This window comes from Narcine bancroftii, chromosome 12 (genome assembly GCF_036971445.1).
Source record: "Narcine bancroftii isolate sNarBan1 chromosome 12, sNarBan1.hap1, whole genome shotgun sequence".
Taxonomy (NCBI): Eukaryota; Metazoa; Chordata; class Chondrichthyes; order Torpediniformes; family Narcinidae; genus Narcine; species Narcine bancroftii.
In genome coordinates, this window is record NC_091480.1 from 17,571,393 (window position 1) to 17,587,842 (window position 16,450).

The following is a 16,450-nucleotide window of genomic DNA, read 5'->3' on the forward strand; positions in this document are numbered from 1 at the left end:
TTTATCCCTTTTTTAGATTAACCGATTATATAAGGGTTTAATTATGGTTGATCAAGATCATATTATCACATAAGACAGATGTTACTCTGTGTTATGACCAAGGCTTGGTATAATGTAACTCAATTGGTTTCTATCCAGAATTATTTTTAAGAAATAATGTTAAATCAACAATTATGTGTGCATTTGAATTACATTTATATTAATTTGTGATATGTACATGATGATATTTTTTGCTGCATTAGTCAGCTCTGTATGTAGGATTAATAAGTTAAACTCAATAAAAATATTTTGAAAAGGAAAAAAATAATCTACTGTATCACAGTACCCTCATTCTGAATATAAAGATAAGTTCTCTGCATTTACTTTAGTGGAATTTGCAGTTGTAACCTGATGGCAGAATTGAAAAGCAGGCTTTTTATTAGTCAATGACTTTTGGCTTCTCGGAGTTTGATCACTTTACCTGATGGAGGAGCCACACCTGACTGTAGTCCAGAGGAGACGAGGGGCTTTAAAGAATATTCTTTAGAACAGCCATAATAAGGAAGCATTTATGGATGAGCTCATGATTCCTATTTTAAAATAAGTTTGGCCTCGTTTTTTTTGATGGGGATGTAATGTCTGAAAATCATGGTTCAATCATGAGAAGATTTTCTCAGGAGGCCTCCTGCCTTTATCCCTTCTTTTATTCCCGCTTGATAACGCTTGATACTTTAGTCTCAATAAGGCATTCTGACCCGAAATATTGACTGACCATTTCTATTCATGGATGGTGCCTGGAATGCTGAGTTCTTCCAGCAATCCTCTGATTCAGAGGATTGTTGGTTTGTGGGTCACAGTCTGCCTCAGAAAGCTACTTATTGAGCCACACAATCAAACTCAAGCCTTACAGTGCTCAGGGCATGTGATACCTCTTCTTGGGCTACTCTATACTCTTGGGCATGACTTCAAGGGGACAGCATTAACTGGGAAAATGGGACAGGAAGGATGACGGAGAGACAAAGCGCAGATACGAAACGCAAGACACCTTACCTTTGGGCTGGTTCTCCCCATTTCTCATCACTTTCCATTTGAACCAAAAGTGGCAATCTGCCAGCAAGCTGAAACACCGCGTTTGGCTTGAGGAGATGCCACCAGGGAGACACAAGATTCAGGAGATGCTAAAAAGGAATGGATATAGATTTGGTGTTAACAAGTTGTGAGTGTTCTCATAACATGACTGGTGTTGCTGCCTCAAAGCTCCTGTAATTCGGGTTCAATCTTCATCTCAGGTGCTGCCTGTGTGGAGTTGGCGTTCCTCTCTGACGCCTCCCACATCCCAAGGATAAGCTGGTAATTAAATGGTTACTGTAACTTGCCACTGGTGTGGATTGGTGAAAGGAGGATCAGTGAGAAATAATGAACAAGTAGGAGACAATACAGAGAGGAAAATGGGGATGTGGGACTGGTGGCAAACCAAACTATAAGACCATGAGACACAGGAGCCATTCACCCCATTGAATCTGCTCTGCCATTTAATCATGAGCTGATCTACTTCCTTACTCAGCCCCACTGCCCGGCCTTCTCCCCATAACCATTGATGCCTTGGCTAATCAAGAACCTATCAATCTCTGTCTTAGATACACCCAATGACCTGGCCTCCACAACTGCCTGTGGCAACAAATTCCACCCTGTGGCTACACAGAAGCCCTCCAATCCTGAAGTCGTGCCCACTTATCTCCCACCATGGGAAACAACCTTTTTTACATTACAGTACTCTGCCTATGCCTTTAAACATTAGGAATATTTCAATGAGATCCCCCTCATTCTCCTATATTCCAATATAAAAATGCCAAGAACTGTCAAACGCTCCTCATGTGATAATCCTTTCATTCCTGGAATCATCCTAGTGAATCTCCTTTGAACCCTCTCCAACATCAGCATATCTTTTCTGAAAATGAGGATGTCAAACTTGCAAGTGAGGTCTCACCAGTACCTTATAAAGCCTTAACATCACATCCCTGCTCTTGTATTCTATTCCTCTTGACTATGTGTCGCCATTTTCATGGAACTGCTTACCTGTACCCCAAGTCACTCTGTTCTACAAATCTCTCCAGGATCCCGCGTTTCTCTGTGTAAGTTGTGCCCTTGTTTAACTTACCAAAGTGAAACACCATACATTTGTCTGAGTTAAATTCCATCTGTTATTCGTTGGCCCACTTTCTTAGTTCTTCTAAATCAGTGGATTTCAAACTGCCCCCAAACTCACATTCCACCTTAAGTATTCCTTATGCGATAGGTGCTCTGTGATTGGTAAAGGATTGCTAAAGGGAGTATGTGAATGGGAAGGGAAGGTTGAAAATCACTGCTCTAGACCCAATTGTCACTGAAATATTTTGCTTGTGAAAAGTTGTCATTGGCCCATTTCCTTTGGATATATGAAACCGTGCACATAACGAGTCAATGAAGTATGATGAAAACAGTGGTTTTCAAACTTTTTCTTTCCACCCACATACCATCTTAAGGAATCCCTTACTAATCACAGAGCACTTATGGCATAGGGAATTTTCCTTTGGCTTGGCTTCGCGGACAAAGATTTATGGAGGGGGTAAAAAGTCCACGTCAGCTGCAGGCTCGTTTGTGGCTGACAAGTCCGATGCGGGACAGGCAGACACGGTTACAGCGGTTGCAGGGGAAAATTGGTGGGTTGGGGTTGGGTGTTGGGTTTTTCCTCCTTTGTCTTTTGTCAGTGAGGTGGGCTCTGCGGTCTTCTTCAAAGGAGGTTGCTGCCCGCCAAACTGTGAGGCGCCAAGATGCACGGTTTGAGGCGTTATCAGCCCACTGGCGGTGGTCAATGTGGCAGGCACCAAGAGATTTCTTTAGGCAGTCCTTGTACCTTTTCTTTGGTGCACCTCTGTCACGGTGGCCAGTGGAGAGCTCGCCATATAACACGATCTTGGGAAATGTGAGTTTAGGGGGCAGTTTGCGAACCACTGATCTAAATCCTATTGTAATTTCCAATAACCTTCTTCAACATCCAATTTCTGTTACTTCCACAGTACTGCAGACAGATTCCATTTGCTCTGCATATTTTACCGAAACATTTAAAGCTCCTTTAGTGAGTGCAACTGACTAAAACGAGAAAGACAGCCTTTTAAATTAGCCCAGATGCTAATATATATATATCATACCTTCCTAAAGAGGTAAAGAGATTTAGAGTGGTGGAGAGGCTAATGTAGGGAATTGCTGGTGTTAGGGATCAACTTTCTAAAGTTCCAGCTGCCAAATTTCCATCTCAGTAATCTCAGCTGATTCCATCCAGCCTCAGCCATTTGCTGCTCAAACCTTCCTGCTTGTTTTTATGACCTCTGGACCTTTCCTTGTAAATCCTTTATTAGTTTTCCCCATTCTACCTTCTGTAAAATTGATACCAACCTAAACTCTGCTGCCATGGCCCAACTCGCAGTGTCATGTTCACTCAAAACTCCTGTGCTTGCTGGAACCTGCATTGGCTCCTAGTTAACCAATAACATCGTCATGACATTTGAAGTCTTGCTTGACCTTTTTAATCATGACCGTCTGGTCCAATAACCCATGGGGACTGGTCCTCCAATTCTGTCCTTTAGATTGTCCTCAATTTACATAGAAACGAAGATGACCCACATCATCCAACTCTGCCTTTGCAGATTTGATGTTGAGTTACATGTGGGATGCATGTGCTTGAAAAATATTGCTAAAGAATGAATCAAGCACATCTAAACAGATGACTGTGTCAGAATGCAAAAACTCAACAATGAAGATTTTGCTTGCTGAATACTTTTGGGTGTATTTCATGAATACTGATCATGAAATCATCATGGCTGTTGATCACAAAAATCACCTTAAAATTTTCCTATCACTTATCATTTTTTTAGTCATAATCTATTTTTGTGATTTACTGTCATATTTTAAATCTGCTTCAAACATACAAAACCATGAAGAACAACATTTCATTGAAAATTCTTTTTTCTGCATTCGCAGTTGGACTTCTTCCCTGCTGATCTTGGTGCAGTCAGTGATCAACTTGGTGAAAGGTTTCACCAGGACATGGCGACCACGGAAAAGGGGTATCAGGGTAACTGGAACCTATTTGACGCTGGCCGACTATTGTTAGACACTGACACGAGAAGCATCAGATGCTGAGTAGAAACAAAAATCAGTCTCAAAACAGTTTTAGGTCAGTTGCACTAATGCAACGTGCCAGCATCATAATGCAATTAAACATGCCAAATGCAATAAACATTAATTTGATGTTTCTCCAACCTCCTATGTGATACAGCAAATCTGAAATTATCTTTGTGTTCAGCTTGTGCATCAGTATTCCCAATTTATTTCAAGAAGTAAACCTTCTGGGGAAAAAAAACATTTGCCCAGTGTAATTAATTTGTTGTCCTATACATGTTACAATGTACATAGGCACTGAAATTCTGACTTCCTGTAGCCAAGCAGGTACTTCATAAAAATCCACAATAGTATAAATTAATAAAGATAATAAATGCAAAAAATATATATTCACAGTTACCATTGTGCAAGATAAAAGTTGTTCTACAAGAGTGCAGGCAGGTCATTTGAGGTGCCAGAGTTATTAGTACAGTAAAGTGGGGGGGGGGCGTGTGTTCAAGAGCCTGGTAGCTGTTGGAAAGCAGCTTCAACCTCAAGCTGCTGGTCATCAGGATTCTGCACCTTCTTCCCAAAGGTGGCAGCGAGAAGAGGTTGTAGACAGGGCAGTGGGGTCCTTTATGATGTTGGCTGCTATCATGATGTCCGGTGTAATCTTACAGTCACCTCTGCCTGTTTTACATTCCCATCCTTATTATGATTTTTTTTTCAGTGGCACATCACGGCATGAAGTTCAAAGTGAAGGAAAGCACAATGTTTTGATGTTGTGGAAATTCCCACACATCATAAATAAATTATGCCAAGTTGAATATATCCCTAACTCAACAATTGTGATACATTTGAGCCCAAAAGCTGCTCTTTAGCAGCCTTAATTATTATCTATTCCAAAGAAAATTATAGTAAAGGTTTGATAATGACAATGCAATTATTTAAAAATAAAACTCACTGGAAAGGCTCTGAATCAGCTAAGGTTGATAAATACTGAAGCATAATGCTAACTCAGACTGGGCTCATAACCTACTATTGAATTAGGTAAAACTCCAACTGCTCAAATAATTATTGTTCCTTTGCAGTGCCAGAACAATAATGAACCAGTTATAAAATTTTATCCTCTTGCTTGCAAATTAAAAAGGATAAATGTCTCATTTTTACCAAAGCATATTAAATTAATATAGTTGTCAAAGAAATGGTAAAAATACTGGGAGATCGCTTCACTGAGCACCTTCGCTCTGTCTGCATTAGTGACAGGAATCTCCCAGTGGTCAACCACTTAAATTTTGTGCACCACACCCATGGCTGCATGCCTGTTGTCTGTCCATGACCTCCTGTACTATCCCACTAAGACCACCCGTTAATTGGAGGAACAATACTTGATTTTCTGTCTGGGAACTGACAACTGGCTGGCATTAACGTCATCTTCTCCAGTTTTTGCTAGCCTCCTCTCTATTCTTCAACCCTTCCCTTTCCTTTTGTCTTCTTTCCTCCAGCTTTTTATCCCCTTCCCTCTCCCACAGAGCCATCCTTCCTCCTCCTGTTTGATGTGCCCCCTCCCCCCTTCATCCACCCATTACATCCTGCTTTTGGGATTTGATCATACCTTGATATAGGGCTCAAGCCTGAAGCTTTTGTGATGCATCTTTATCTTTGCTATATAAAATACACTGTTTGACTAACTGAGCTCTCCAGCATTGTGTTTTTACAGCAAAATAAATGGTTGCAGGTTATACAGATCCTTGTGGCTGACCCACCCTTCAATATCAAATCCAATGCCATCCCTCAAGTCTAATTTATTTCCCTATCCTGATATTTCTCGACAGCATTGTGGTAATACAACCACCAGCTTACTGCAGGGGACGATCTCTGTACCTGCAGGGAACGATCTCTGTACCTGCAGGGAACGATCTCTGTATCTGCAGGGAACGATCTCTGTACCTGCAGGGAGACCACCCAAGGGGCTGACTCCACCAGTCTGGCTGTCAATCAGCCAACCTGAATATAAACCTGAGCCAGCCCCTCCTGAGCCAGTCACACAGGGAGCCACCAAGGCATGAACTGGTGTTCAGACTTTTACTGGAATAAAGCCTGTTGTACAGTCTTTTGAGTTTTGTTCTTGCTTCCTGCTACCTCAGAGCACCACAGGCATCCAAATTTCTCTCAATGTCATCCTTTCATATACACAATAACTAGGCCTCCAAAAGCCCTGTCATGCAGATAATTCTTAAAACGTACAACCTTTTGGGTAAAGAAATATTTCTTTGTCTTAGAATTCAAGTTTTACCAGATGTTGGTTTACCAGAAAGCCATTCCTGTGGAACTAGGGTTGAAACAAATTTCCTTGCAAATTGAATCAAAACCAACATGTTTCATATGAATTTTCCAGTGGGAGTGACTATCTGGTTATTCACTGTATTGCCTGACATCTAAGTGGAACAAGACAAGTATAAATCGTTGCATTGCACAGACATTTTAGAAGCTGGAAAGCAGTCTGATTTCAGATTTTCATGCAGCTTAGATGTATTCAGTAAAGTGCATTCTTTAAAACATGATCTTGTTTCTTCAGAAGAGAGTGGATACGTGAATAAAGGCCTCATGTGAACTGTACTTATTATTCACTTTGGTTTCCCTGGAAACTGAGCATTGTTTGTATTTGCATAAATGTGATCAGGTTTTTTTGTTCTTTTAAGCACAGGTTGAAACCATAGAGCTCAATAGGCCCCTTTCAAACTGTCATGTAAAATGGGGTTAACCAGGCTGGTTAGTGCTTCAGTTATGTAGAAGTTAGAAAGGGTCTGACCCTGTCAACCCCGTCAGAATCCAACCGGGTCCCTGTCCTACCTCAGAGGTAGTCAGGGAACCCAGTTAAACTTACCTAGGTCTCGTCCACAAGCAATTTGAACAGGAAAATGGTTGACCTGCTTATTCTGGTGGCGTCAGCGCTTGCGTGTGTGTCACCGAGCAGCCAGCATCCGAACATCCGGCAGTGCATGATGCGTCATTGTGGGAGCAGGATTCCCCTGAATTCGCCGGGTTGGTGATTTAATGGGTGGATCTCCCTGCAATTTAAAAGGTGTTTCCAGCACCTTTGTCCCAGTAATCGCACTTGGGTCCCAGGAGGGCGACCCAGGTGCTGCAGTTTAAAAGAGGCTAATGTCTCAGTCTCTCTGATTGAAGAGTTTTGTGACTGACTGTAATTTCATGTTCACCATTGCATCAAGTTTTTCTGATAATTTTTTGGGAAATTTATTACCAATATTCATAACCTTGTGAGATCAGAAGCCACTGGTGATCTGCGGAATAAGAGGCTCGCTTATCTCTCAATGTCCCAGGATCTGTGAACCCCTCCCCAAACCACTTTACTTCTCCACCTCCTCCTAGTAGAAAGGGTGGGGCTGCAGCAGTTGAGTTCCTGGACTGAGATCTCAGTGCTCTGAGGCTACAGCATCTCTTCTCGTCTTAATTTGACAAACATATTCATGATAACAAAAAGGTCAAAAAAGCATGTGAACAATGAAAATAGTAAATGTGATCATTGTTAACACAGAATGGATTATCTTTAATCAGCAATGATTGTTTTGCCCTTTATAATGTGTGCCTCAGCTCTACAAATTTAACTTGCTTGGCAGTCTTCTCATTTATACAATACAACAACTGAGGTTGTTCTGGAATATCAGCATAAGTGGTGAAACCTCATCCTTTGCTCTGTGAAAGGCAGAGGAAGGTGAAGAATTTGTCTGGTTCCAGAACCTGCTCATCTGTTGGAACTAATAACCACAGTGGAAGTGATTTTCAAACTGCCCCCCCCCCCCCCTAAACTCACATTCCACCTTAAGCAACCCCTATGCCATAAATGCTCTGTGAGGAGTAAGGGATTGCGAGGTGAGTGGAAAGAAAAAGTTTGAAAACCACTATTTTAATCATCCCTCATTGACTCATTATGTTTCACTTCTCCAAAGGAAATGGGCCCAATGTCAATTTTTCTCAAGCAAAATATTTCAGTAATAATTGGGTCAAGAGCAGTGGTTCTCAATCTTCCCTTCTCACACAACACCTTAAGCAATCCCTTACTCAGAGCACTTATGGTATAAAGATATTCTTATGGTAGAATATGAGTTTAGGGGTGTATTTTGAAAATCACTGCTTTAAGTGGTCTCGATGATGTTTCAACGTGCCACCATTATCCAGATGAATCACGAATAAGACTAGATCACTCTCATATGCCTAATAACCAAATATTTTATATAAATACAGTATCCTTTTTTGAAGTAGCAGGCATGAGCTCTAACATCATACAGTAGAAGTCCAAAAATCCGGATGCCAGAAATCCAGATCGTCCTAGAATCTGGACTTCTTGAAAGCTCTCAAACTTTTAAAATTCAGTGTGCTTTTGCGTGCTTGCGTGCAAATATGCATAAGTGCTACAGATGCACAGCGGCAACAAGTGATTACGCTTAATACAGGTAATCTTAACACAAAGAAATTCACTTGTATACTGTATTTTTCTTTCAGTGTTCAGTGAAAAAAAAATTTTTGTTTACATTTCTGTTAAGTGTTGACTTTATTTTTCTTTAAAACTGGTCATTTTGATGAATGAAGCACGCCGTATTTGCTAATGAATAAACCTATTAAAATGTACCTGTTCATCTCTTCTTCATTCCTCCTTAAATTTGAATTTTAAAAATATTGCCAGAGAATCTGAAAATCCGGACTGACCCAATCCCTGAGTCGCCTGAATTTTATGACTTCTGCTGTACTGTTCCTTAGTTGGCTTCATTTGTTTTAAATATGTGGTAGTGCTAAGCTCTGGCCACCAAATGTAAATGTTTTCCAAATATGTCTACCCATCTGGTGTAGAGAGCACTACTTTTGGTTCAGTTTCATCTCCTGACACCTTTTACAGTTGCTCTTTCACAGGCTGAGCTACCCTTTCCCTAAACTATTTGAGGCTGGGGACTGTAAAACAATCAGCACAGACTTGATTCCATCCCTGCTGTGAGATTCAGGAAATGCAACACAAGTGAAGTTTCTTCTATTTTCAGTCAAAAGGTACTCTGGAAGAATGTCTCTCAAAAAAATTATTCCAAAGTTTGAAAATCATAAGTTGATAAAGAATACAGGTATACCTGTATCAGTCTCATACTGATCTTGCTGCCCTGCTGCCTCCCCACAGCCCTTTATCATTCCCCATACTGATCCCACTGCCCTGCTCTCCCCTGACAACACTTTATCAGTCCCCACACTCATCCTGCTCTCTCCCCACTGCCCTTCATCATTCCCAACATTGATCCTACTGCCCAGATGCTGCTTGACCTGGTGAGCTTCAGAATTGCACATTTCTGAATTGCGCTTGACCTTCCACAACCACTCATTTTTCCCTTTTTAATCATTATCCATCTCCCCATTCACAACAATTTAATTCTTAGGCAATCTCATGTCTCTCATTCACAGTCACCGTCATTAAATGAATTCTATCCATTAGACGAATGCATCCCATTTTTCATGTTCCTTGTTTGATCTTCTCATGATGAGGAAGGGGGGAGAGGACAGAACATCAGGGAGAGCTCAAAGATTGCCAAAATATAGAAGCAAATGGTGGAAATCAGAGGGCTTTGGGCCTGGTCAGCACCAGAGATGGAGAAAGAGGGAGTCCCGGTTGACTGGTGACACAATGAAATATCAGAAACCCATATATTATTCAGTCAGTCAGATCTGTCAGTAGGCACGATATGGTCATGTCCTGAATAATCTGAAATAATCACGTCTACATCTCGCACAGGTTCCTCACGCACGCAGCAGAATTTGATGCAAATTAAGGATAACAATGCAACCATTGTTGGAGCTGAATATCTTCCATGGGATGTGAACACAGGGTTCATATGCATCATACAAGAAGCTGGATCCTTGCATTTCACTTGGATCCTGCAGGCAATAAATTGGATTTTCATTTAGAGAAGCATATTTCACAGGCGAATGATAGTTGGCAGTGGGCAATCTACCAGATGCAAATGTTATTGATACTCAGCAGAGAATAATTAAAAAGCGATGGCCAGATAATCTGCCAATCTCACACAGCATTGTCAGAGATTATGGAGAAGTCCTTCTCGTGCAATCCTTTAGAGATGCCACCAACCATTGAAATACAACTTGATGGGACATGAAACAGTCCAATAATCCATATGTACTCATTGATACTATGCAGACTCTGGATGGCAACATAGTGGGCATTTTAAATGATGGATGACAGCTATCTGACCTCAACCTCACAACAACCCACTGAAGAACTGACACAAGCTCCCAGCTGTGATCCAATGAAAACTACACTATTTCTTCATTTTTCTGAAAGAAGTAAAACAGTCGCAATCATTTTCACAAATTTAGGTCTGCAGAAAAGCAATATTTAATTTTAATATAGACATACAGCATGGAAACAAGCCCTTTTAGCCCTCAAACCTGTGCCTCCCAATTACATCCAATTGACCTACAACTTTGGTACATTTTGAACGGTGGGAGGAAACCAGAGCACCCGGAGTAAGCCCACAGAGACACGGGGAGAGTGCACAAACTCCTTTGAGACAGCTCCAGATATGAACCCCAGTCACTGGCGCTATAAAAGCGTTAAGCAAACTGCTACACTAACCATGCTGCCCTTTCAAAGTTTGTGATTTCAACCAGTGGGTCATTTAAAATCCAAGATAAATGTTATATGCTTATTGAGGGGAGTTCCAAGATGCACTAATAATCCAGGGAATGAAAATGAGCAAATGCGAAGCTTTTCCTCACATTATTTTCTCTATAACCTTCAGCACAGAGGACATTTAGTCTATGCTGGCAGTCAGAGCAATAACTAAATCTTTTCCCCTCTTATATCTCTGGCAACCATTCACTCACACAGTAACACGACATGTTTGGCAGCTATTTACACTAAAGAGAATTTACAATAGCCAATTAGTATCCAACACATCCAGAGGCATTGGAAGGCATGTAGAGAACTGTGAGGAAACGCCACATGGACATAGTGAGACACACTACACACAGACTAGAACCGGAGGTCAGAATCGAACCTGGACCATTGGAACTGTGAGACAGCTGCACTAATTAGAACCAAGGTGGAAATAAAGTGCTCAGCAGAATTAGCAGAAGTGACTTTAAGCTGCTGGACTGTTGAAAATCTACAGTGTCCCACAGGCAGGAAAAGATCTGTGTTCATTTAGGATTATGGTAAACGCTGCGGAGAGACAAGGTTAGCGTAATGGTTACTACAACAGTATTACAGAGCCAGAAACCCTGGTTTGGATCCAACACTTATGGTAAGAGGTTTGTACTTTCTCGTCTTGTCCATATGGGCTTCCTCCACATGTTCCAGTTTCCACCCACATTCCAAAAGACATATGGGTGGGGGGCGGTGGGGGGGGGGGAAGTTGGGGGACCTGTTACCATGCTATATCTCTAAATAAAATTAAATTCGTACTAATATGATGTCACGGTCCAGCAAGGCTGTCAGTAAGGTGTAGTCTTGCTGGCAATGACCACATACACTAGGAATAAAACAATAGAAAGATTAATAGCAGGTCCCTGATTTGGTTCCTCACATTTGCTTGAGATGTTGGCTTGGGCCTAGACCTGGGTGGTAAAACTCAGGTGAGAGATGATCCATGGAGAGATCACACAATCATTGCTGTATCTTTAGTCTGTCCTTTGGCTTTGTTCAAATGAAGGAGTCTGCAAAGGCAGGGAAGCAAATCTGGAGCTGTAAGGTAGGATCACCTAAGTTACACATGATGTGCAAACCAAATGTAGAGCATGGCATTTTCTAAGACAGAGAAAGATTGCCATAATTGGGGGTGGGGGGTGGCTGGGATTTTGGGGAGAGGAGTTGAGTCAGAGATGAATAAGGAAAAACAAATGAGGATAAGGAAATCAGCCAGAACAGGGATAATAATTCATGGCATTTTTACCTTCTGGATCAGCCTACGAAGAGGAAGCTGGTCAAATGTTCCATTATTGTCACGTAATGCTACATTTAGAATGTAACACACATTATCTTTGTTTATCGTAAGGAAGACAGAGAGTCGCCACTTTGTCCAGCGCCCCTCACAGAAATTATGCCCCAGCAAAGAAGAAACTCGCGACCCCTGGTTTGCGAGATCAGTGCTCTAACCACTGAGCTATCAGAGCCTTTTGTGGAGATTTTTTTTTGGAATATTTTATTTATGTTTTTCCAAACTTAAAACTCAAAACGATTATCAACATTATCAGTGTCCAATGTTAACAGTATCAGCATTGACTACAGTTTACAATTATCCATTTTATACAGTTTTCTGCAGATTTCAAGCTCTTGTCATCTCCGTCTCTCGCCAACTCCTACAATTAATACTTAACACATAACATTCAAGATGCTCACAATAAAGGGGTTCATGGGTTTCTCACGATATGGCGGCCAGTGCTCAGGCTGTTGACTTTTCCTGATTGGGATGGAATGGAACCCTCCTCCCCCACCGATTGAGGGATAGACGAGGAAGGTAGGGCAGCGAGGCACAGTGGTCCACAACATAATCGTGCTCTTATGGAATTTAAGTATGGTTTCCAAATTTTCAAAAAGGTGTTATACATTTTTCTTAAGTTGTAAGCAACTTTCTCCAGGGGAACACAGCTTTGCATTTCTGCCTTCCAGTGCATAATGCTCAGGCAGGAGTCAGACTTCCAGGCAATTGTTATGCATTTCCTGGCCACTGCCAATGCGATTATTATGAATTGGATTTGAAATTTGGACAGGTCCATTGTAAGTCTTACGTCCATTATATTTCTTGAGTGGCAATTTTTAAACGCCATTACCAATGTGAACATCACTGGCAAGACCATCATTTATTGACCATCTCTAACTATCCTTGAAAAGTTGGCAATGAGCCACCTTCTTAAACTACATACAGTTTGGACAAACGCTGCAGAATGAACATTATCCAAGACAGTCACCCAGGGACTGCTTGCTAGGTTCTGGTCAATGCCTTTCAAAACTTGGTATTTGCTTGTACTCAGTGGATTGTTTTTTGCTCCAAATAATTAAAGTACAAGTACAAAGCAAAACGAAAATTGCACAGCAGCGACATAGATCAGGTATTGTTTAATCTCTTTATCATCACGGCAGTGTGATAGGATGTTCACAGTGCTTTGTAATCTGAGGCGCTGTTTTTGTTTTTATAATTAGTCCCTGAATAAAATAATTACCGCTAGAAAAATAAAGTTGTTCATTTCAAATGCAATGGAAATTAAGTGCTTGTGAAATCCAAACAATTAACCCATACCTAACTGACAGATACTCAAGGGAGAAAAATATTTGCATTTATATCTCAATCCTTTTCTTTTTCTATCCAGTGAAGCACATTTGATTGGCCAATTTTAATTTGGATGGTGTAGGTGGTGGTGGACATCGGTGAAGTTCCAAGCCAGCAGCTGAGGTGTTTTAAAGACAATGGATATTTAAGGAAATGGTCATTTGTGTAAAATTAATGAGGCAAAACTGGGCATGCTAAATATTATTATTTTTGGCCACCATTTTTCTAACTTTAGTGCCTGTATTTGCATGTGCATTTATGACACAAAATACATGGGTCACCATCACTGTTCCCTCAAAGCTGAGCACGTTTCCAACCAGCGCACAAAGGAAATTAATGCGAGCACAAAAGGTTAGTGACCTAAAATAATGTAGTCATTAATAATTATACACACTGAAAATCATCTCTTAGCTAACAGTTTCTGTTAACTAGTTATTATATTAAAACATGCCAATACGGTTTTATTAGCCATGAAAGATAGGCTGTGTCAAAACAATCTTGAAACGATTTCAAGTTTACATTGGCACAAGCTTTCAGTGCGTACATACTTTTGTCACAGGAAAAACAAATTGCACAACCTAAGGTTTCTGTGCACACTGACTACTAAAAATTAGAGCAGTGGTTCTCAACCTTTTACTTTCCACTCTTTTAGATGATGAAAAGGTTTGAATTTTGGACTTGAGAGGATGAGTCACTTTTATACTGTCTTTGTTTACTACACATCCTGAGCTCAAGGTGAGTTTAAGATGTACCCAAGTAAAGATGCAAAGAATGGATTTAGTACCGACTGAGTTGGAATCTGGGATTCTCTAGTCAGTGGCAGTGTACGTGGGAGTTCCATTCTTCAGAACTTCCATTCTCCCATCTGCGCACCCAGATTTTCCAGAACCACAACGTTTCCTGGGCAAGGAACAGGGGCTGTGTTGCTTGTGCCACTCAAAAGAGGGTTTAGGACAATGCGAAGAGCACCAGAAAAGTGCTGATTTTGTCAAATATCTGTCCAGATTTCAAACTGGATCAGAAGCTGAGCCCAGAAGTATTAGCAAATGGGGCAGATAATGGAAGGGAGGGAAGCTGATGGTAAGGTTGGCCAAAAGCCTTTACTGCCATTTTTAGGAACCTATTATACTTTCCCTAAGGTGATTCCAACAATCAAGTTGCTGAATGGAACCATTTATATGCAGTGTCCAGTGATGAAAGATAAAGGTTGAAATCCCAATATTCTTAAATTCTCATATTTCTGATCTCTGGATCCAAATGATCCTCTTGTAAACCAAAAAAGAACATTTTTTTTGTCACCAATGAGATCATTGCAATGTATTTCTGAGGTAGATAGTCTGTAGGCAGGAAGGGGAGGGGGGAAAAGCAGTTCCTGAAAACCAGTTCAGTTCAATTTTGATTTGATTTTCAAATGTAAAATATAGACTTCATCACATTATCCTTTGAGAGTCCTTTACAATGGAAGTTTACAACCATGGCACCAGAAAAATTAAAACCAGATCCTAATGCACTTCAGGTTGCACAATCCAGTTAAGAAAAGATGAAAATCATAGTATTCTTTGTTATTCAAGGATGACTAAATTGCTGCATATTTACAGAAATATCAACTTTAGAAGAATCATCTCAAAGAACTGAACAATAAAAGTAACTAAACCTTTCACATCTGACATTTGAAGAGATGGCTGTGTGTCTTGGTTTATATTCTCTTATTGGAATTGAGGTGACTTTTTTTTTTACAATAGTTTCTCTAAGCTTGGACAGGTCCAATTAAATCATTCAGGGTCTGGGCTAAGGATCAATAAAGTTATTTAAATTCCATTTCACAGAGGTGATGGAATGCCAATCAGTTCTGACTTTAAGCTACAACAAACTTTCCTTGGACGGCTTTTTATTTTACTACAGCGATGGCTTGTGAAAGTGTCTCTGCAAAGTCATGTAAAGGGAATATTTAATTCAAACATTCCAATCTATCCCTTAGCTTTAATCAAGGTTATCGTTAGTTATACAAAAGGAAGTTTGGAATCAGATAGTGACCTCTAGGCATTGGATGGAGAACTCCCAGAATCTTCAGAGTTCTTAATTCTTCCAATTATAATAGTTCTCCAAGAACGGGCTTCACATCGTTACAAATTGAAATTTTCTATCTTTCATATTGTATCTAATTTTCTCCAAGCTTAAGTAAGACGTTACAGCATGTAATCATTGTGCCTGGGTAGGTGAAGAATCATCTTTTAATTTCAGTAAATTGCTCATTTGGCCATCAGCGTCATATAATTTTCTCCTGAGTTGCAGATGGAGCTATATCTGGCTTAACGCAAAAAGCCAAACAGAACAACTAAAGAATAAGGCTTCATTTTGATTTTAAAGTCATGGATGAAGTTTGGAAAATTACTTTCCAAAACCTCTCTAAATTTGGGCATTCCCAAAACATGTGAATCAGTGAAGCTTCAAAAATTTTGCATTTCACACATGGACCAATATCTGCATAAAAACAAGATAGTTTATGTTTATACATATGTGGTCTATGGACCACCTTAAATTGCAAAAGGCAATGCCGTGCACAAAATGAAGAATCATTAATCAGGCTAAGAGTAGAGGACACGTTCTCATCTGAACGTGTAGGTAATCTTGATCCACAATGCAGTTCAATCTTCATTGGCATCCTCAATGGGAAAGGTTTCAATGCTGGCGTGTTAGAGATATGAGGTGGTCAAGTAAAGCTGCAGCTTGTAAGGTTAGGTGGAAGGAAATTCATATTCCAGGCTTACACCAGGAATAGTAACTTGTTCCACTACTTGGTTCTGGGCTCCTTTACTTCCCATGTTCTCAAAGGATCTACTGAAAGATTTTTGTCATTCTTCTTTGTATTGGCATCAGCAATCAAGATATTTCCACAGAGAGGCCAGAATGCAAAGCAATCCGAGGCAGGGGATACTATTGTTCAGCAGAAGATCCTATTGAAGAGCAAGTCTGGCTTAAAGTTCAAATAA

At 40.5% G+C, this 16,450-nt stretch overlaps 1 long non-coding RNA gene across 3 annotated transcripts in view; it reads right to left on the minus strand.

Annotated features, from left to right (window-relative positions):
* Nucleotides 1-16,450, minus strand: part of LOC138747208 (uncharacterized) — a 66,453-nt gene that overhangs the window by 31,830 nt on the left and 18,173 nt on the right. For all 3 annotated transcript variants that reach the window (XR_011347366.1, XR_011347368.1, XR_011347367.1), the window contains exon 2: nt 1,030-1,157. This is a non-coding gene — a long non-coding RNA (uncharacterized lncRNA). The remainder of the gene's footprint in view (nt 1-1,029; nt 1,158-16,450) is intronic.